Source organism: Bubalus kerabau, chromosome 2 (assembly GCF_029407905.1).
Source record: "Bubalus kerabau isolate K-KA32 ecotype Philippines breed swamp buffalo chromosome 2, PCC_UOA_SB_1v2, whole genome shotgun sequence".
In the NCBI taxonomy this organism is placed as follows: Eukaryota; Metazoa; Chordata; class Mammalia; order Artiodactyla; family Bovidae; genus Bubalus; species Bubalus kerabau.
Window position 1 is genome coordinate 173,056,189 of NC_073625.1, and position 21,412 is coordinate 173,077,600.

General features: G+C 38.1%; 1 protein-coding gene across 19 annotated transcripts in view; it reads left to right on the top strand.

Annotated features, from left to right (window-relative positions):
• TFDP2 (transcription factor Dp-2) overlaps positions 1-21,412 on the top strand; it is a 195,080-nt gene that overhangs the window by 16,943 nt on the left and 156,725 nt on the right. For 12 of the 19 annotated variants that reach the window (XM_055569469.1, XM_055569474.1, XM_055569466.1 and 9 more), the window contains one exon: positions 12,177-12,267. The exons of 4 other annotated variants lie outside the window; for them this stretch is intronic. The gene's annotated coding sequence lies outside the window, so the exon portion shown is untranslated. Of the gene's footprint in view, positions 1-12,176; positions 12,268-20,077; positions 20,339-21,412 lie in introns of all 19 variants that reach the window. 3 more of the 19 variants (XM_055569470.1, XM_055569468.1, XM_055569475.1) reach the window with 1 other exon arrangement.

The window sequence follows — 21,412 nt, forward strand, 5'->3', positions numbered from 1 at the left end:
CCATTGACAACTGAGAGGATTAGAAAAATGTGGCATATACACACAGTGGAATATTGTTTAGCCTTTAACAGGAAGAACATTCTGACACGTTCTGCAACATGGATGGACTGAGGACATGGTACTAAGTGAAATAAGCCAGTCACAAAAAGACAAATACTGTTTGATTCCCCTTATATGAGGCACTTAGAGTAATCAAAATCATAGAGACAAAGTAGAATGGTATTTGTCAAGGGATGGGAGAAGGGTGAGTGTTTAGTTACTGTTTATGTTAACGTGGAGATAATGATTACGTAGTTTTAGTTTTTCAAGATGAAAAGTGGTCTAGAGGTTGGCACTGCAGTGTGAACGTACTTGACGCTGCTGAACTCTAAATTGAAAAATGGTTGGGATAGTAAATTCTAGGTTATGTGTATTTTAACCACAATTTTTTAAAAATCTGAAAAAAGTCCATCTTTACACAATGATTGGACATGCCACCTTTGTCATACACTAATTTTTCGTATGTATTTAGGTCTAATTCTGGACTTTGTCCACTGGTCCTCTGGCCTGTTTGTGCATTTGTTCCACAATGTTTTAATTACAGAGGCTTTATAGTGTATTTTAATGTGTGGTAAGGTTGTTTTCCCTTCATAGTTTTTCTTTTCCAGTCCTTTCCTAGTTAGTTTTGCCTGGCAACTTGTCTAACTCTGTAAAATGGCTAGTTAGTATTTTTATTTGGATTACGTTGAATTTATAAATTAGGGAGAATTTATATCTGTAATGTTCAATTGTCTTATTCAAGAACAGGCTATGTCTTTCTGCTGTTCCGGTCTTCTTTAGGAGTATTGAAAAATTTCCTCAATTTTTTTTTTAAAAGCTTTATTGCACTATAATTCACATACCATAAAATTCACCTTTTAAAGTATATGATTCAGTGGTTTTTGGTATATTCACAGATATGAGCAACCATCACCATCACCTAATTCCAGAACATTTCCATCCCCCCAAAGAGAAACTACCCATTAGCAGTCGCTCCTCATTCCCTTCTCCCTTCTAGCCCTTGGCAACTGCTAATTTACTTTAATGTTTCTTGGATTTGCCCACTCTGAGTATCTCACATAAATGGAGACATATAAAATGTGGCTTTTCGTGAACTGCCTTCTTTCACGTAGGGTAGTATTTTCTAGGTTTATACATGCTGTACTTCATTTCCAATTTATTGCCAAACAGTATACATTGTATTGTATAGATTAAAGCCGTTTTATTTATCCATTCATCAGTTGGTGGACATTTCGTGTGTTTTTTTTTTTTTACAGTTTTGGGCTGTTAGAGCGTTGCTGTGAACGTTCACGTGTGGGCTTTGTGTAGACATGTTTTCAGTTCTCTCATACAAGTTTTATATGTTTCTTACAGTTTATTGTTAAGTATTTAATTTTTCCTACTATTGGACTGTTGTTACCATTATAATTCTCCTAGTATTTATGGATCTTTGTGGTTTTCTGTATTGATTTTGTTGCTGTACATAAGTTAAACTCTACTATAGTTTAACACATTGGTCCTGTTTTCTGGCTTTGGTGTAAAGGTAATACTGACCTCATCAAATGAGGTTTTGAGGAGAATTCTTTGGAAGACAATGGGTATTCTTCCATTTTGGGGGCAGTTTGCAATACATATACCTCTTAGAGCACACTTCCTAATTGTGTTGATGAAGTTTTGTGTATCCTTTCACTGACTTTCTTATTTTATCTCTTTGGCTCATCATTACTGAGAGGCGTATGTTAAAAAATCTCTTTTGTAATTGTAGATTTCTCAGTTTCCCCTTATAAATGTGCCCTTTTTTTTTGCCTTATATATTTGTGAGCTGTGTTATAAAATACATCCAAATTTAGAAGTTTTGTGTCTTCCTGCTGTAAAGAACCTTTAATCATTATATCCTTTTAATTCTCTATAATGCTATTATTATAAAGATCATTTGTCTATTTATAGAGTCACATTGTCTTTTTTTCATTCCGTTACTTTCTCTGGAGGTATTCTTTTATATATATATATATTTTTTTTTTTTTCATACCTTTCTTATTTTTTTATTTGTCTTGAATTTCCTTTGCATTCTTAGTTTCTTATTTCCATTTTCCTGAAGTATATCCTTTGGATGTCTCTTTATTGAATGTCTACTGAAGATAAACTCACTGAAAATGTTTTTTATTTCACCCCTATTTTTGAAAAATATTTTAGGATTCTCTTCTATTCTCTATCATTTTCCCTTAACACCTTAAAGATATTTCTTCATGATGTTTTTACTTTTACTGCTAGTGACTGTTTACTGCAGTCTGATTGTCATTTGTTTGTAAATAATCCACTTTTCTCTCTGCCTGCATTTTCCCCCCATTTAAAAAAAACTGTGGCAAATACACATCAAGTTTGCTATCTTAACCATTTAAAAGTATACAATTCACTGTTACTAAGTGTATTTGCTTCTTTCTACAGCAGTCTTCATCTTAAAATCTGAAACTCTGTACCCATTAAATAATATCTCCCCTTCCCTAGCCCCTGACAACCACCATCTGCTTTCTGTCTCTATGATTTTGATTACTCTAAGTGGTTATATAAATCATAGAAGTAGGATCATACAGTATTTGTGTGATTGGCTTCTTTCACTTAGTATAGTGTCCTCAAGATTCATCCATTTTATAGTGTCATAATTTTCTTCTTCTCTAAGTTGTATAATATCCCAGTGTATGTATGCACGTATCATATTTTGCTTATCCCATTCATCTGTTGATGGATACTTGGGTTATTTCCAAATTTTAGCTGTTGTAAATAAGGCTGCTGTGAACGTGACTATACAAATATCTCTTGTACAGAAATAAAAAACTAGACCCTGCTTTCAGTTTTTTGAGTATATACCCGGAAGTGGAATTTACTGATCATATGGTAATTCTACTTTGGCTTTTTTCAGGAGCTTCCATACTGTTTAAATGCCTCACTAGTTGGACTATTTTATATTCCCATGGGAAGTGCACAAGAGTCTCAATTTTTGTACATTCTTGCTAGCACTTCTTGTTTTGAGAGAAGCCATTCTAATGGATGTGAGGTAGAACCTCACTATGCTTTTATTTTGCCTTTTTCTATTGATTTGTGACATTGAGTATCTTTTCGTGTGCTTGTTGGCCGTTTGTACATCTCAGAGGAAAATCTATTCAAGTCTTTGCCCACTTTGGAATAGTGTTGTTTGGATTTCTTCTGGTGGTTGAATTATGTTAAATTTTGTGCAGTATTTTGTATATTTTGGATATTGATCCCTTGCTGTATGTGCGATTTGCAGATATTTGCTCCTGTTCTGTGGGGGTGCTTTTTTACTTTGTGGATTGGATCTTTTGATGCACAAAATTTAGTTTTTTTGTGAAGTTCTGTTTGTCTGTTTTTTCTTTTGCTGCGTGTGCCTTTGGTGTTCCAGCTCTTCATGTGATTCCCAAGGCCTTGTCTCTTGTCACCTTAATTTTAACACCATTGAAAGTCAAAAGTTTTGATTATTTGTGTTGATAAAAATCCTCCATGGCAGCCGAAAACTGCTTTTTTTGGTGAGCTCAGCATTTGCAGGAACATTTGTTTTACTTTAGCCAGCATCTCTAGATGTTTGTGAAGGTGTAGTTTATAGCTCACTACGTTGGCAGAAACAAGTATGTCATTTGGGGAGTATAATTTCTTTCCTCTTTTCTTTTTCTGAAATTCCCTTTAAGTTGGACATTCTAGATTGGTGCTCTGACTTTTTTTTTTCTACGTTGAAAAGGTTTTTGTTCTAGTTTGTGGGAAATTTCCTACCGTTTCATTACTTTTCCTCCTTCTCCCCTTCCTTTCTTTTCTCTCATCTTTCATTTCTTCTGTTTTGTTAATTTGGTCCCTTGATTTCATGTTAGAGTTTCCTCAGTTGTTCAGTAAACTTTGGCCATCTGTTCAGATTAAAGAGAGAGGCAGTAAAAACTCCGTTTGAGGGGAGTTGTTAACTGCAAGTCTTAAGACAGGGTGACTGAATGATTGAAGGTCTTTTCTTTTGGGTCAGGTTTCCTGGGGAGGAATCTCCTAGTCTCCTGGTTGATTGGCTTGTTGTTTGATTGGCTTGTGTTCTGGAAGCTGATTTGGGTTGGGGTCTAACAAATCTTTAATCTCTTCGTGGTATGCTGTGACATACCACCCCTGTGTGTACCTGATTTCTACATCCTGTCTGGTTAACTGTCTTAAGGTAAATCACTTGTCTCTTGTTGGGGTGCAGGAGAGGCAGTTTCCTGGCTACATACATGGTAAGGCTTCTGAGTGAAAACTGTTTCCTTTTTTAAAAATGTATTTATTTGGCTGTGCTGAATGTTGGTTGCAACACACAGGATCTTTAGCTGTGGCACGTGAGATCTATTTCCCTGACCAGGGATTGAACCCCTGGCGCCCTGCATTAGGAGCATGGAGTCTTAGCCACTGGACCACCGGGGAAGTCCCCTGAAGACTGTTTTTATTCAACTTTTCAACCAGTGTTTCTGTTTTCAGCCATGAGCCAGACCCCTACCTTCAGATATCCCAGTTTTCAAGCCTTTCTGTTGTGTTTGCAGCTTATTGGTGTCATACCCTCATCCATGCTCACATGCACATGTTTGGCTTGTTCTGTTTTACCAAGCCAGCTTCACCTTTCCTCTGTCTAGCTTCAGTAAGCTTTATGTAGGTCCCTCATCAGCTAATGTCTCCTTTCATGATACATACGTATTTGTGTTTTGATGGGTTTGTCTTTTTTTAGTTCTTTAGCTTCATTTTAGTGTAGATTCAGAAGAGAACGGATGTAAACTTTTGTTTTCATATTTAGCAAATGAATCTTATGGATAACTACATGTACAATAAAAGAATGACATTAGAACATTTTTTCACAGCATATACACAAGCTTAAAAAATGGATTAAAGACCTAAATGTAAACCTGGAAACCATAAAACTCCTAGAAGAAAACAGGCAGAACACTCTTTGACACAAATTGTAGCAACATATTTTTTGGATCTGTCTCCTAAGACAAAGGAAACAGAAGTAAAAATAAAGGACCTAATTAAACTTAGAAAAGCTTTTGCAGAGCAAATGAAACCATCAACAAAAGAAAAAGCCTAGTAAATGGGAGAAAATATTTGCAAATGATATGACAGATAATACCCAAAATATATAAACAGCTCATGCACATAAATATTTTTTAAAAAATAGGCAGATGATCTGAATAGACATTTTTTTCCCAAAGAAGACATATAGATGGTCAATAGGCACAATAGATGTTCAGCATTGCTAATTGTCAGAGAAGTGCAAATTAAATGAGGTATCATCTCACACTTGTCATAAATGGTATCATCAAAAGACCACAAATAGCAAATGTTGCTGAAAATGTGGAGAAAAGTGCACTCACTGTTAGTGGGAATGTAAATTGGTGCAGCCACTAGAGAAAACAGTATAGAGGTTCTCCAGAAAACTAAATAGATAAATAGAGTTACCAGCAATTCTGTTCCTGGGTGTACATCCAAAGAAAATGGAAACCACTAATTAGAAAAGATGCACACACCCCAGTTTTAATAGGAGTATTGTTACAATAGCTGAGATATGGAAGCAGTCTAAGTGTCCGTCACCAGATGAGTGGGTAAAGAAGATGTGGTATACATAACGTATACCGTTTAAGACTATTCTCTCTTCAGTGAAATACTACTCAACCAGAAAAAAGAATGAAAATTTGCATTTGCAGCAACATGGATAGCTTGGAGGGTGTTATACTTAGTGAAATAAGTTAGAGAAAAATAATTACTGTATGTTATTACTTATATGTGGACTCTAACTCGTGATGAATAATAATATTAAACTAGTGAATATAATAAAAAGAACCAGACTCAGATATAGAGAACGAACTAGTGGTTACCTGTAAGGAGAGGGAAGAGAGGGGGGTAAAATAGGGTTAGAGGATTAAGAGGTGGCAACTGCTAGGTGTAAAAGAAATAAGCTACAAGGATATATTGTACAACATGGGAATAAAGCCAGTATTTTATAATAGCTACAAATGAATTATAGTCTTTAAAAATTGTGAATCATTGTATTGTCCATCTAAGCATATAGAATGTTGTCGATCATTTATGCTTTGAGTTTTAAAACAAAAGGAACCTTATACATTTTAAATATATTCACTTAAAAATAGTATTCTTATAAATTCAGAAATTTCTTCTATCTTCCTTTTCCTCTAATGTTTATTTCAGTTTCATATCTTGGGTGAAGGGTAGAAGGCTAGGTAGATATATGATATATGCGGGAGTGCAGAAGGGCAGTGGAAGAGAGACAGAGGGAAAAGGAAGAACGGATCTCTTGATAACAAGAAGTTGAGTGCTTAGATGTAGGTACCAGTAAGGCATCAATGAGGTAATACCGCCATCTTCTGGCTTCTGAAAACCCATGTTCCTTGTAATTTTATCCTGGAGTCCCACGTGTTGCTACGTTGCATCATGTGTCAGATTTGGTGAATTTGGTCTTGTTTAGTTTTCTACCTTATTGTAGAAAAAGACTTTTCATTACGTAGAATTTGATTGCAATAATTATAGTTTTTTAAGTTCCTTAAGTAAGGATTCTGTCTACAATACTACAAAAACCATATCCTGATGCTGTGTACCTCAGATGATTATTTCTACTTATTTGAAAATAGAAGTATTATTTCTCTATGAAAGAAAACACAGAATTAAAAGTTAAGTTGGTGTTATGTAGATACTTTGTGTTAATGATAAAAATATAGAATGTATAAAAGATGTAAGTAGCTCATCTTATTATTTGATCAAAGAAAAGAAAAAGGTGTTTTTCCCACTCTGTTGTATATCCAGACAGTTAGTTCCTTTCCTCGGAGGTAGTCTTCTTTCTATGTATAGATACTGGTGTCAGTATTTATCATCTTGTATATTACAACATAATTTTGCATTTCTCTTATAAGAGAGGTTAAGTGTATATATATACACACACATATACATATATATATAATTTTTATTGGAGTATAGTGGTTTTATACTATTGTGTTAGTTTCTGCTACACAGCAAACTGAATCATTTATATATATATACGTAGATCTACTCTTTTTTTAGATTCTGTTCCTGTATACCTCATTACAGAGTATTGAGTAGAATTCCCTGTGCTATATGATAGGTTCTTATCAGTTATCTATTTTATATATAGAATATATTTTTTCAGTGTTTAAAATCTATTTGTTTTCTGTCATGTATCCTTTGCCCGTTTTCTTTAGGCTCTTGTTGTTCTATTTATTTATAGGAGTTTTCATAGGCTAGAAAGTAGTTCTTTTTCTGCAATGTGAATTGCAGATACTTTTTTCCAGTTTATTTTCTTAGATGTTTCTTTATTGTGTTTTCTTTAAAAAAAAAAAAAAGTAGTTATATCAGTTTTGTTCCCTTGATGACTCCTGGTTTGAGTTCATATTTTAAAGAATTTTTCTACATAGACATTAAAAAATCTAACTTCCTTTTTTTTCCCCAATACCAAAACATTGCATTGGGTTTTTTGCTGCATCTGAAATTTATTTTGAATGAAGTACAAATTATGGCTCCAGTTAATTTTTTTCAGTTGATTACTCAATTGTCACATATCCCATTGCTATTTATTGAATAATCTACCTGAACCATTTATATTTTACTAATTTGAAGTATCAACTTTAATATATACTAAGTTTCTTTGTAGATTTAGGTCTATACTTGCACTTGTTTTTCTGGTCCATTGACCTATATGCTTTTTCATTTACAGTGTATATTTTAATTATTGCAATTTTATAATTGGTTTAATAATTAGATGGGGCTAATCCTTACTCTTTATTTCCAGAATTTGTGTTGTTGTTTTGCTTATTTTTCCTTTTTTTTTTTTTGCTTATCCCATACTTTATTTTCTGTCGATTAAAGAATTATTTTTTTATTATGGTGTGTGTTAGTCACTTAGTTGTGTCCGACTCTTTGCAACCCCATGGACTGTAGTCCGCTACGCTCCTCTGTCCATGGGATTCTCCAGGCAAGAATACTGGAGTGGGTTGCCATTTCCGTCTCCATTTATTATGGTTAAATACACATTAAATTTACGACTTTAACTCTTTTTTAGGACTGCCAGCATCCATATCATAACTCATTTCATCTTGTAAAACTGAAACTCCCTACGCATTAAACAGTAATCCCCCATTCCCATCTCCTGTACCCTAGCACCCAGCAAACACCATTCTATTTTCTGAATCTCATTTTGCCTACTCTTAGTACTTCATAAAAGTAGAATCATTGAGTATTTGTCTTTTTTGTGATTGGCTTATTTTGCTTAGCATAATGTCCTCGGGATTCATTCATGGTGTCGCGTGAATGAATTACCTTAATGATTCCCTTCCTTTTTAAGACTGAATAATATTCCATTGTATGTATATGTGTACCATGTTTTGTTGACTTATTCTTTTGATGGTCACGATTGCTTCCATGTTTTAGCTATTGTGAATGATGCTACTGTGAACATGAATGTACAGATACTTCTTTGAGACTCTGCTTTCAGTCCTTTAGGGTATGATTCCGGAAGTGGAATGGCTGATGTATAATAATTCTGTTTTTAACTTTTGATTTTTGGGGGAACTGCCATACTATTTTAAATAGCAGCTCTACTGCTTTACATTTTGCCAACAGAGTGCAAGGATTCCACTTTCTCACCATCCTCACCACACTTACTGTTCTGTTTTTGTTTTTTTTCGATAGTAGCCATTTGGGTGTGAGTTGGTAGCTCACTGTAGTTTAGGTTTTTAGTACCCTATGATTATTAATGTTGAGCATCTTTCCATGGGCTTGTTGTTCAGTCACTCAGTCATGTTCAGCTGAGACCCCATGGACTGCAGCACGCCAGGCTTCTCTATTCTTCACCATCTCCTGGAGCTCACTCAAACTCGCGTCCATTGAGTGGGTGATTGCATCCAACCACCTCATCCTCTGTCATCTCCTTCTCATGCCTTCAGTCTTTTTCAGCACCAAGGTCTTTTTCAGTGAGTTGGCTCTTCGCATCAGATGGCCCAAGTCCTGGAACTTCAGCTTCAGCATTAGTCCTTCCAATGAATATTTAGGGTTCATTTTCTTTAGGATTGACTGGTTTGATCTCCTTGCTGTCCAAGGGGCTCTCAAGAGTCTTCTCCAACACCACAGTTCAGAAGCATCATTTCTTTAGCATTCAGCCTTCTTTATGGTACAACTCTTAAATGTGCTTATAGGCCACTCATGTACCTTCTTTGGAGTAATATCCAGTCAGATCCTTTGCTCGTTTTCGAATTGTGTTATATGTTTTATTGTCATTGAGTTTTAGTTCTCTATGTATTTTGGGTTTTAATCCCTATCAAATTTGTGATTTGCAGATCTACTCCCCCCTCCCAGCTTCTGTGGGTTGCTCTTTTACTCTGTGCATAGAGTCTTTTGATGCTCAAAGTTTTTTAATGTTCATGATTTGTTTTTTATTTTGTTGTCTATACCTCTGGTGTCATATGCAAGAAATCATTGCCACATAAAATATTTTACAACTTTTGCCCTGTGTTTTAAAAGTTTTACAGTTTTAGGTCTTACATTCCAAATTAATTTTTAACTCATTCAATCTAATTAGAAAATAAGATATTGTTAACTTTATTGTGATTTATTGTATCTGTTGGTTAATTTGGGAGAAGTTAGTTTGTTATGAATGGGAAAGACTAGAGATCACTTCAAGAAAATTAGAAATACTAAGGGAACATTTCACACAAAGATGAGCACAACAAAGGACAGAAATGGTATGTACCTAACAGAAGCAGAAAATATTAAGAAGAGGTGGCAAGAATACACAGAAGAATTATACAAAAAAGATCTTCACGACCCAGATAACCATGATGGTGTGATCACTCACGTAGAGCCAGATATCCTGGAATGTGAAGTCAAGTGGGCCTTAGAAAGCATCACTACAAACAAAGCTAGTGGAGGTGATGGAATTCCAGTTGAGCTATTCCAAATCCTGGAATATGACGCTGTGAAAGTGCTGCACTCAATATGCTAGCAAATCTGGAAAACTCAGCAGTGGCCACAGGACTGGAAAAGGTCAGTTTTCCAATCCCAAAGAAAGGCAATGCCAAAGAATGCTCAAACTACTGCACAATGGCACTCATCTCACATGCTAGTAAAGTAATGCTCAAAATTCTCCAAGCCAGGCTTCAACAGTATGTGAACTGTCAACTTCCACATGTTCAAGCTGGATTTAGAAAAGGCAGAGGAACCAGAGATCAAATTGCCAACTTCCACTGGATCATGGAAAAAGCAAGAGAGTTCCAGAAAACATATACTTCTGCTTTATTGACTATGCCAAAACCTTTGACTGTGTGGATCACAACAAACTGTGGAAAATTCTGAAAGAGATGGGAATACCAGATCACGTAACCTGCCTCTTGAGAAACCTGTATGCAGGTCAGGAAGCAACAGTTAGAACTGGACATGGAACAACAGACTGGTTCCAAATAGGAAAAGGAGTACGTCAAGGCTGTATATTGTCACCCTGCTTATTTAACTTATATGCAGAGTACATCATGAGAAATGCTGGGCTGGAGGAAGCACAAGCTGGAATCAAGATTGCCGGGAGAAATATCAATAACCTCAGATATGCAGATGACACCACCCTTATGGCAGAAAGTGAAGAACTAAAGAGCCTCTTGATGAAGGTGAAACAGGAGAGTGAAAAAGTTGACTTAAAGCTCAGCATTGGGAAAACTAAAATCATGTCATCTGGTCCCATCACTTCATGGCAAATAGATGGGGAAACAGTGTCAGACTTTATTTTGGGGGGCTCCAGAATCACTCCAGATGGTGATTGCAGCCATGAAATTAAAAGACACTTACTCTTTGGAAGGAAAGTTATGCCCAACCTAGACAGCATATTGAAAAGCAGAGACATTACTTTGTTAACAAAGGTCCGTCTAATCAAGGCTGTGGTTTTTCCAGTGGTCATGTATGGATGTGAAAGTTGGACTATAAAGAAGGCTGAGAGCTGAAGAATTGATGCTTTTGAACTGTAGTGTTGGAGAAGACTCTTGAGAGTCCCTTGGACTGCAAGGATATCCAACCAGTCCATCCTAAAGGAAATCAGTCTTGAGTATTCATTGGAATGGAGAAGGCAATGGCAACACACTCCATTACTCTTGCCTGGAAATTCCCATGGACGGAGGAGCCTGGTAGGCTGCAGTCCATGGGTCACTAAGAGTCAGACATGACTGAGCAACTTCACTTTACTTTTCACTTTCCTGCATTGGAGAAGGAAATGGCAAGCCACTCCAGTGTTCTTGCCTTCAGAGTCCCAGGGATAGGGGAGCCCGATGGGCTGCCATCTATGGGGTCGCACAGCGTCGGACACGACTGAAGCGACTTAGCAGCATTCATTGGAAGGACTGATGCTGAAGCTGAAGCGACTTAGCAGCATTCATTGGAAGGACTGATGCTGAAGCTGAATCTGCAAAACTTTGGCCACTGGATGCGAAGAGCTGACTCATTTGAAAAGACCCTAATGCTGGGAAAGATTGAGGGTAGGAGGAAAGGGGACGACAGAGGATGAGATGGTTGGATGGCATCACCGACTCAATGGACATGAGTTTGGGTGAACTCTGGGAGTTGGTGATGGACGGGGAGGCCTAGCGTACTGCGGTTCATGGGGTCGCAAAGAGTTGGACACGACTGAGCAACTGGACTAACTAACTTATGTAAATATAATCATGTTGCTTATATACTTTTTAACCTGTTGCTGTATTTGCAAGATTTATCCTCATTGTGGCCTGTTAATGGATTTTTATTGCCATATAATGTTGTGGATGTTACAGTACTCTCTGATAGACCTTCTCTTCCCCACCGAGCTACATGTTTTCCACCTACACAGGCTGGTTGCTTACAGCTGCATTCCTTTCTGGGAATTGCCGTTGGCCAAGGTTACACTCTGTCTAAGAGGCATCCTCAGAGCTAACTGAGTGAGGCAGGGATATAGTCTCCAAGCAAACTCGCCTCCATTAGGGACAACTCTGGACAACTCCTTTAGGGACAATCCAAGCTCTGGAGCTCCATGAGCATTACCTGAGGCTCTCCCTGCACCCTCATTGAACCAGTTTCTCCCCATTCTCACCTCAGCTTCCTTCACTTACTTCCAGGTGTTTCTCCTATGACCTCTTCCCAGGAAACTTCCTGCATGCTGGTCATTGGGCCTCCTCTCTTGTTTTCAAAGGAATGAGTTTAAGACAGGTTGGTATTTTCTTTCAGATGGATAGCGAATTGTGTAAGTAACCCTTCATTAAGTCAACTTTGTAGAGTGTACATGCACTATATTCTGTGTGCTGTTTGTCAGTGCTTTGTGTATTATGTTGTATTTACTGTCTTTCTCTATTTATATGTTATCTTTGTTTTTTAAGCACTTCTTTTGATATCTGGGAACATTTGTATCTTTATTTAAAAAATTAATTTTTTGATTGAACAATAATTGCTTTACAGAATTTTGCTTTCTGTCAAACCTAAACATGAATCAGCCGTAGGTATATATATGTCCCCTCCCTTTTAAACCTACGTCCCCATCCCACCCCTCTAGGTTGATACAGAGCCCTTGTTAGAGTTTCCTGAGCCATACAGCAAATTCCTGTTGGCTATCTATTTTACATATGGTAATATAAGTTTCCATGTTACTCTTTCTGTACATCTCACCCTCTCCTCACCTCTCCCCATGTCCATAAGTCTATTCTCTTTGTTTCTCCATTGCTGCCCTGTAAATAAATTTTTCAGTATCATTTTTCTAGATTCTGTATATATGCATTAGAATACGATATTTCTCTTTCTGACTAACTTCACTCAGTATAATAGGTTCTAGGTTCATCCATCTCATTAGAACGGACTCAAATGCTTTCCTTTTTATGGCAGTTCAGTTCAGTTCAGATCAGTTACTCAGTCGTGTCTGACGCTTTGGGACCCCATGGACTGCAGCACGCCAGGCTTCCCTGTCTATCACCAATTCCTGGAGCTTTCTCAAACTCATGTCCATTCAGTCGGTGATGCCATCCAGCCATCTCATCCTCTGTCGTCCCCTTCTTCTCTCGCCTTCAATCTTTCCCAGCATCAGGGTATTTTCCAATGAGTCAGTTCTTCGCATCAGGTGGCCAAAATATTGAAGTTTCAGCTTCAGTATCAGTCCTTCCAGTGAATACTCAGGACTGATTGCCTTTAGGATGTACTGGTTGGATCTCCTTGCAGTCCAAGGGACTCTCAAGAGTCTTCTCCAATACCATAGTTCAAAAGCATCAATTCTTTCATGCTCAGCTTTCTTTATAGTCCAACTCTCACATTCATACATGACTACTGGAAAAACTAGCTTTGACTAGACATACCTTTGTTGGCAAAGTTATGTCTGTGCTTTTTAATATGCTGTCTGGGTTGGTCATAACTTGTCTTTCAAGAAGCAAACATCTTTTAATTTCATGGCTCAGTAATATTCCATTGTGTATATGTACCAAAGTTCTTTATCCATTCATCTGTCAACGGACATTTACTTTACTTCCATGTCCTAGCTATTGTAAATAGTTCTGTAGTGAACAATGGGATGCCTGTGTCTTTTTCAATTTCGATTTCCTCAGGGTATATGCCTAGGAGTGGGATTGCTAGGTAAGGAGCAGCGGCTGCGCTTTGCTGGAGCAGCCATGAAGAGATACCCCATGTCCAAGGTAAGAGAAACCCAAATAAGATGGTAGATGTTGCAAGAGGGCATCAGAGGGCAGACACACTGAAACCGTAATCACAGAAAACTAGTGAATCTAATCACACTAGGACCACAGCCTTGTCTAACTCAATGAAACTAAGCCATGTCCGTGGGGTCACCGAAGATGGGCGGGTCATGGTGGAGAGGTCTGACAGAATGTGGTCCACTGGAGAAGGGAATGGCAAACCACTTCAGTATTCTTGCCTTGAGAACCCCATGAACAGTATGAAAAGGCAAAATGATAGGATACCGAAAGAGGAACTCCCCAGGTCAGTAGGGGCCCAGTATGCTCCTGGTGATCAGTGGAGAAATAACTCCAGAAAGAATGAAGGGATGGAGCCAAAGCAAAAACAATACCCAGCTGTGGATGTGACTGGTGATAGAAGCAAGGCCCAATGCTGTAAAGAGTAATATTGCATAGGAACCTGGAATGTCAGGTCCATGAATCAAGGCAAATTGGAAGTGGTCAAACAGGAGATGGCAAGAGTGAATGTCGACATTCTAGGAATCAGCAAACTAAAATGGACTGGAATGGGTGAATTTAACTCAGATGACCATTATATCTACTACTGTGGGCAGGAATCCCTTAGAATAAATGGAGTAGCCATCATGGTCAAAAAAAGAGTCTGAAATGCAGTACTTGGATGCAATCTCAAAAACGACAGAAGGATCTCCCTTCATTTCTCAGGCAAACCATTCAATATCACAGTATTCCAAGTCTATGCCCCAACCAGTAACACTGAAGAAGCTGAAGTGGAACGGTTCTATGAAGACCTCTAAGACCTTATAGAACTAACACCCAAAAAAGATGTCCTTTTCATTATAGGGGACTGGAATGCAAAAGTAGGAAGTCAAGAAACACCTGGAGTAACAGGCAAATTTGGCATTGGAATACAGAATGAAGCAGGGCAAAGACTAATAGAGTTTTGCCAAGAAAATGCACTGGTCATAGCAAACACCCTCTTCCAACAACACCAGAGAAGACTGTACACATGGACATCACCAGATGGTCAACACCGAAATCAGATTGATGATATTCTTTGGAGCCAAAGATGGAGAAGCTCTATACAGTCAGCAAAAACAAGACCAGGAGCTGACTGTGGCTCAGATCCTGAACTCCTTATTGCCAAATTCAGACTGAAATTGAAGAAAGAAGGAAAACCACTAGACCATTCAGGTATGACCTAAATCAAATCCCTTATGATTATACAGTGGAGGTGAGAAATAGATTTAAGGGCCTAGATCTGATAGATAGAGTGCCTGATGAACTATGGTTGGAGGTTCATGACATTGTACAGGAGGCAGGGAGCAAGACCATCCCCATGGAAAAGAAATGCAAAAAAGCAAAGTGGCTGTCTGAGGAGGCCTTACAAATAGCTGTGAAAAGAAGAGAAGTGAAAAGCAAAGGAGAGAAAAGGAAAGATATAAGCATCTGAATGCAGAGTTCCAAAGAACAGCAAGAAGAGATAAGAAAGCCTTCCTCAGCTATCAATGCAAAGAAATAGAGGAAAACAACAGAATGGGAAAGACTAGAGATCTCTTCAAGAAAGTTAGAGATACCAAGAGAACAATTCATGCGAAGATGGGCTCAATAAAGGCCAGAAATGGTATGGACCTAACAGAAGCAGAAGATATTAAGAAGAGGTGGCAGGAATACACAGAAGAACTATACGAAAAAGATCTTCACGCCCAAGATAATCACGATGGTGTGATCACTCACCTAGAGCCAGACATCCTGGAATGTGAAGTCAAGTGCACCTTAGAAAGCATCACTATGAGCAAAGCTCGTGGAGGTGATGGAATTCCAGTTGAGTTATTTCAAATCCTGAAAGATGATGCTGTGAAAGTGCTGCACTCAATATGGCAGCAAATCTGGAAAACTCAGCAGTGGCCACAGGACTGGAAAAGGTCAGTTTTCATTCCAATCCCAAAGAAAGGCAATGCCAAAGAATGCTCAAACTACTGCACAATTGCACTCATCTCACACACTAGTAAAGTAATGCTCAAAATTCTCCAAGCCAGGCTTCAGCAATATGTGAACCATGGACTTCCAGAAGTTCAAGCTGGTTTTAGAAAAGGCAGAGGAACCAGAGATCAAATTGTCAACATCCGCTGGATCATCAGAAAAGCAAGGGAGTTCAAGAAAAACATCTATTTCTGCTTTATTGACTATGCCAAAGCCTTTGACTGTGTGGATCACAATAAACTGTGGAAAATTCTGAAAGAGATGGGAATACCAGACCACCTGACCTGCCTCTTGAGAAACCTGTATGCAGGTCAGTTAGAACTGGACATGAAACAACAGACTGGTTCCAAATAGGAAAAGGAGTACGTCAAGGCTGTATATTGTCACCCTGCTTATTTAACTTCTGTGCAGAGTACATCATGAGAAACGCTGGGCTGGAAGAAGCACAAGCTGGAATCAAGATTGCTGGGTGAAATATCAATAATCTCAGATATGCAGATGACACCACCCTTATGACAGAAAATGAAGAGGAACTAAACATTAGCCTCTTGATGAAAGTGAAAGTGGAGAATGAAAAAGTTAGCTTAAAGCTCAACATTCAGAAAATGAAGATCATGTCATCTGGTCCCATCACTTCATGGGAAATAAATGTGGAAACAGTGGAAACAGTGTCAGACTTTATTTTGGGGGGCTCCAAAATCACTGCTGATGGTGATTGCAGCCATGAAATTAAAAGATGCTTACTCCTTGGAAGGAAAGTTATGACCAACCTAGATAGCATATTCAAAAGCAGAGACATTACTTTGCCAACAAAGGTTCGTCTAGTCAAGGCTATGGTTTTTCCTGTGGTCATGTATGGATCTGAGAGTTGGACTGTGAAGAAGGCTGAGCACTGAAGAATTGATGCTTTTGAACTGTGGTGTTGGAGAAGACTCTTGAGAGTCCCTTAGACTGCAAGGAGATCCAACCAGTCCATTCTGAAGGAGATCAGCCCTGGGATTTCTTTGGAAGGAATGATGCTAAAGCTGAAACTCCAGTACTTTGGCCACCTCATGTGAAGAGTTGACTCATTGGAAAAGACTCTGATGCTGGGAGGGATTGGGGGCAGGAGGAGAAGGGGACGACAGAGGAAGAGATGGCTGGATGGCATCACTGGCTGGATGGCATCACTGACTCGATGGACGTGAGTCTAAGTGAACTCTGGGAGTTAATGATGGACAGGGAGGCCTGGTGTGCTGCGATTCATGGGGTCGCAAAGAGTCGGACACGCCTGAGTGAGTGAACTGAACTGAACTCAACTGATGGTGGTTTTATTCCTAGTTTTCTAAGGAATCTCTATACCATCTTCCATAGTGGCTGTATCAATTTACATCCCCTCCGACAGGGCAAGAGGGTTCCCTTTTCTCCACACCCTCTCCAGCATTTATTGTTTGTAGAGTTTTTGTTGATGGCCATTCTGACCGGTGTGAAGTTATAGCTCATTGTAGTTTTGATTTGCATTTCTGTAATAACGAGCGATGTTCAGCAAGCATCTTTTCATGTGTTTGTTAGCCATCTGTATGTCTTCTTTCAAGAAATGTCTGTTTAGTTCTTTTTCCCACTTTTTGATTGGGTTTTTTGTTTTTCTGGTATTAAATTGTATGAGCTGCTTGTATAGTTTGGAAGTTAATCCTTTGTCAGTTGTTTCATCTGCTGTTCTTTTCTCCCATTCTGAGGGTTGTCTGTTCACCTTGGTTATAGTTTCCTTTGCCATGCAAAAGCTTTTAAGTTTAATCAGTTCCCACTTGTTTACTTCTGTTTTTATTTCTTTTACTGTAGAAGGTTCTTACTTTGATTTATGTCAAGTGTTCTGCCTATGTTTTCCTCTAAGAATTTTGTAGTTTCTGGTCTTACATTTAGGTGTTTAAGCCATTTTGAGTTTATCTTTGTGTATGGTGTTAGGAAGTGTTCTAATTTGATTCTTTTGCATGTAGCTGTCCAGTTTTCCCAGCACCATTTATTGAAGAGGCTGTTTTGCCCCATTGTATATTCTTGCCTCCTTTGTCAAAAATAAGGCACCCATAGGTGCATAGGTTTATTTCTGGGCTTTCTATCTTGTTCTATTGATCTATATTTCTGTTTTTATACCAGTATCATGCCATCTTGATGACAATAGCTTTGTAGTATAATCTGGTCAGGAAGGTTGATTCCTCCAGCCCCATTCTTCTTTCTCAAGACTGCTTTGGCTATTCAGGGTCTTTTGTGTTTCCATGTGAATTGTGAAGTTTTTTGTTTCACAACTGACAATTTCAAAATTGACAAACCTTTGGCCAGACTTATCAAGTGAAAAAGAGAGAAGAATCAAATCAACAAAATTAGAAATGAAAAAGGAGAGATTATAGCAGATAATGCAGAAATACAAAGGATCATAAGAGACTATTATCAACAACTATATGGCAATAAAATGGATAACCTGGAAGAAATGGACAGATTCTTAGAAACGTTCAGCCTTCCAAGACTGTACCAGGAAGAAATAGAAATTATGAACAACCCAGTTACAAGCACTGAAATTGAAGCTGTGATTAAAAAATCTCCCAAAAAGCAAAAGCCCAGGACCAGATGGCTTCACAGGAGAATTCTGTCAAACACTAAGAAAAGAGCTAATGCCTATCCTTCTAAAACTCTTAGAAAATTGCAGAGGCAGGAACACTTCCAAACCCATTCTACAAGGCCACCATCACCCCGATACCAAAACTACACAAAGACAACGCACAAAAAAGAAAACTGCAGGCCAATATAATATCCCTGATGAACATAGATGAAAAAATCTTTAACAGAATTTTAGCAAACAGAATTCAGCAACACAGCAAAAATCTCATACACCATGATCAAGTTGGATTTATTGCAGGCATGGAAGGATTCTTTGATATATGCAAATCAGTCAATGTGATAAACCATATTCACAAATTTAAAGATACAAACCATATGATAATCTCAATAGATGAAGAAAAAGACTTTGAAAAGATTCAGCACCCATTTATGATTAAAACTCTTCAAAAAATGGGAATAGAAGGAACCTACCTCAACATAGTAAAGGCCATATATGATTAGCCTACAGCAATTATTCTCAATGGTGAAAAACTGAAAGCATTCCTCCTAAGATCAGGAACAAGACAAGGGTGTCCATTTTCACCACCATTATTCAACATAGTTCTAGAAGTCCTAGCTACAGCAATCAGAGAAGAAAAAGAAAAGGAATCCAGATCGGAAAAGAAGTAAAGCTCTCACTGTTTGCAGAGACATGATACTGTACATAGAAAACCCTAAACATAGTATCAGAAAGTTGCTAGAGCTAATCAGTGAATTTAGCAAAGTTTCAGGATACAAAATCAATACACAGAAATCATTTGAATTTGTATATACTAACAATGAAAAATCAGAAAGAGAAATTAAGCAATCAATCCCATTCACCATTGCAACAAAAAGAATTAAATATCTCGGAATAAACTTACCTAAGGAGACAAAAGAACTGTACACAGAAACTACAAGACACTTACGAAAGAAATTAAAGACGACATAAACAGATGGAGAGATATCCCAATAGGAATAATCAGTGTTGTGAAAATGACTATACTGCCAAACACAAGCTACAGATTCAATGCGATCCCTATCAAACTACCAATGTATCTTTATTTTAATGGCATCATTTATGTTAGTAATTTTTATAGTGCCCTTAATCTTTTCTCTTACTTTACTTTTCAGCCAGTTTTAAATGGTATCATTTGACTTTTACCTATTAACTATATAACAGTCAGTGATCTTATTACAGAGGATGAGATGGCTGGATGGCATCACTGACTCGATGGACATGAGTTTGAGTGAACTCCAGGAGTTGGTGATAGACAGGGAGGCCTGGAGTGCTATGATTCATGGGGTCACAAAGAGTCAAACATGACTGAGCGACTGAACTGAACTGAACTGATCTTATTCTACTTTCCTACTTTTCTCTCCTCTTACCTGCCAGTGTTTTTAAGAATTTTTTGCTCTCTGCACAGCTGGAGGGATCTCACTTCTTTGACTAGCAACTCAGGCCACAGCAGTGAAATCCCGAATCCTAACCACTAGGCCACCAGGGAACTCTCTCCTTCCAGTTTCTAGTTGCATTCTTTTGTCTTTGGCAGAAAAGATAATGTTTGACTTCAATCTTATTTTAGTTTTACCTCTACAATTGAATATCTAGCATGTTCGCTGTTTGTCTTGCAAAATTTACCCAGGCATGTTTTCAAAAGATGTAGCTCATTCTCCAACAGTTTGTTCAGAAGGGGTGCATGTTGATAGTATTTCCATTCAAACTATTTTTTTTCTAGTTATATTGGAGTTTTACCAAGAGAACGCACTGTAGCAGACACCCTCTTCCAACAACACCAGAGACGACTCTACACATGGACATCACCAGATGGTCAATACCGCAGTCAGATTGATTATATTCTTTGGAGCCAAAGATGGAGAAGCTCTATACAGTCAGCAAAAACAAGACTGGGAGCTGACCTTGGCTCAGATCCTGAACTCCTTATTGCCAAATTCAGACTTAAATTGAAGAAAGTAGGGGAAACCACTAGACCATTCAGGTATGACTTAAATCAAATCCCTTATGATTATACAGTGGAAGTGAGAAATAGATTTAAGGGACTAGATCTGATAGAGTGCCTGATGAACTATGGATGGAGGTTTGTGACATTGTACAGGAGAGAGGAATCAAGACCATCCCCAAGAAAAAGAAAGGCAAAAAAGCAAAATGGCTGTCTGAGGGGGCCTGACAAATAGCTGTGAAAGGAAGAGAAGCAAAAAGCAAAGGAGTAAAAGAAAGATATACCCATTTGAATGCAGAGTTCCAAAGAATAGCAAAGAGAGATAAGAAAGCCTTCCTCAGTGATAAATGCAAAGAAATAGAGGAAAACAACAGAATGCGAAAGACTAGAGATCTCTTCAATAAAATCAGAGATACCAAGGGAACATTTCATGCAAGATGGGCTCGATAAAGCACAGAAATGGTATGGACCTAGCAGAAGGAGAAGATATTAAGAAGAGGTGGCAAGGATACACAGAAGAACTGTATAAAAAAAGATCTTCACGACCCAGATAATCACGATGGTGTGATCACTCACTTAGAGCCAGACATCCTGGAATGTGAAGTCAAGTGGGCCTTAGAAAGCATCACTATGAACAAAGCTAGTGGAGGTGATGGAATTCCAGTTGAGCTATTCCAAATCCTGAAAGATGATGCTGTGAAAGTGCTGCACTCAATATGCCACCAAATCTGGAAAACTCAGCAGTGGCCACAGGACTGGAAAAGGTCAGTTTTCATTCCAATTCCAAAGGAAGGAAATGTCAATGTTAAATCTACTACACAGTGGCACTCATCTCACACGCTAGCAAAGTAATGCTCAAAATTCTCGAAGCCAGGCTTCAACAGTACGTGAACTGTGAACTTCCAGATGTTCAAGCTGGATTTAGAAAAGGCAGAGGAACCAGAGATGAAATTGCTAACATCTGCTGGATCATAAAAAAAGCAAGAGAGTTCCGGAAAAAAAATCTACCTTTGCTTTATTGACTATGCCAAGGCCTTTGACTTTGTGGATCACAACAAACTGTGGAAAATTCTGAAAGAGATGGGAGTACCAGACCACCTGACCTGCCTCCTG